The 1634-nt window shown below is 31.4% G+C and overlaps 1 long non-coding RNA gene across 1 annotated transcript in view; it reads right to left on the bottom strand.

The window, feature by feature from the left end:
• Nucleotides 1–930, bottom strand: part of LOC122198088 (uncharacterized) — a 1472-nt gene extending 542 nt beyond the window's left edge. Inside the window, exons 1-2 of the long non-coding RNA XR_008224068.1 lie at nt 746–930; nt 1–118 (exon numbers count right to left, since the gene is read on the bottom strand). The exon at nt 1–118 is cut by the window's left edge and continues 542 nt beyond it. This is a non-coding gene — a long non-coding RNA (uncharacterized LOC122198088). The remainder of the gene's footprint in view (nt 119–745) is intronic.
• Nucleotides 931–1634: the final 704 nt, after the last annotated feature.

Here is a 1634-nt window from a genome sequence, read left to right as displayed (position 1 = left end):
TATAGAGTTCCAAAATCTATTTCTTGTTTGCATGATAACTTTTTAAGATAGCCATGTTGTACTGTTCTTTGGGTGATTAAGATCCTTTTTCTAGCAGGTCTGTGTGTATGTTCATCTGCTGCTGGAAAAGAAGAAAAAATTATGCACCCAATAATTGGACTGATGCTGTGAGAGGCGATGTTTCCGGCTGTTCAAATAAAATTTTCTCCTAATTTATTAAGAAGACTTTCTGTGCTGCTACTAAGTAATCTATCATTCCATTGTGATAAAAATTAATTATATGTTCTTCTGGCATGTCTCTAGTCTTTAGGTTTATTTGTAACAGGAGTATGGAAGTATCTTCACCTTCATCATTCACTCTTTGGATTCCTGTAACTCTTTTATAATTGATTTCTTGAAAAACAATCTGTACAGTCTTCTACTGTAATTTATATAGAATTGCTGGAAATTCTATACAAAATTTTTGAGACACCATTTGCTCAAATTCTTTGAACTGATCAAGTACTGGTCTCAACGTTTGTCTCCAAGCAAGATCTAAAATGCAAGCTTTAAAACATTCATAGTTTCTGTATATTGTTGTTTTTAATTTTTCATCTTTTTTCTCATTCCTTTGTATAAGCTGTATATTTTTTGCTTCAAAACTTTTTATTTTTTAAATAAGGGGGTATGGCGGTTTTTTCCGGGTTTACCGTTAAACCATAAACACAATATGAACAAGAATTAAAATCAAGAAGAGTAAACTTACAAGGAAGGCTATGAGAGGAGAAGCAACTAGAGTTGTATGTGCAGCAACAACTTCTAATTTTTTTTTTGTATAAGGGATATAATATGAAGTGCCTGAAAGAACTAGGAATGTAAGAGATAGGCTAAGAGAATCGGAAAGAGAGTGTTTAGAGAGACATGGGGGAATTTGATGAAACCAAAATTTTATTATGGATATTCGATGCATTTTACAATCGTCTGCAACCCTTTATATATGCAAAGGGTAGCGTAACATTTACAATTACAAAATATTCGATCGACAAAACGTGAAATATAATAAAGTAAAAAACGACTGCACACCCTATAGAATGACGGCACATCTGTAAAAGAAGAAAATGATAATTCTATACAGCAACTATAATTTCATAAACGGCCCTTAAATTTGTTCATACTTATCACTTTGTATCCTTTGTGAAAACTCATCACTTGCTAAAAGTCCCGATGAGTACTGTCGATAGAAATCGGTGATCCTGGCTCTGTGTCAATCTGTTCTTCACTGTTCAAGATATCTTCTAGTCTCAATAGTGTATCTCTTTCACCGCTGAATGCCAAGAACATATGCCAATTTTCATGAGACCAAATTTGTAAGTAGTGTACTTTTGCTAGGAGTTTATAATTTTCCCAACGAAAACTTGCAGGTAGTAATGGTGCTTTTTGAGCTGTGCATATATCTTCATTTGAACGATTTTGTAGAGTTCCAAAATCTATTTCTTGTTTGCATGATAAGTTTTTAAGATAGTCATGTTGTCATTACTATGATGCAGAAAAATGGATATATACAATATAATGTAATAAAAAACTATTTTTTACTAATAATAATTATAAATTTATTACATCAAAACAATATATATATATATATATATATATATATA

The sequence above is a fragment of the Lactuca sativa genome, chromosome 5 (genome assembly GCF_002870075.4).
Source record: "Lactuca sativa cultivar Salinas chromosome 5, Lsat_Salinas_v11, whole genome shotgun sequence".
In the NCBI taxonomy this organism is placed as follows: domain Eukaryota; kingdom Viridiplantae; phylum Streptophyta; class Magnoliopsida; order Asterales; family Asteraceae; genus Lactuca; species Lactuca sativa.
The sequence above is the reverse complement of the archived record's forward strand: the minus strand, read 5'-3'. Positions and strand labels throughout refer to the sequence as shown.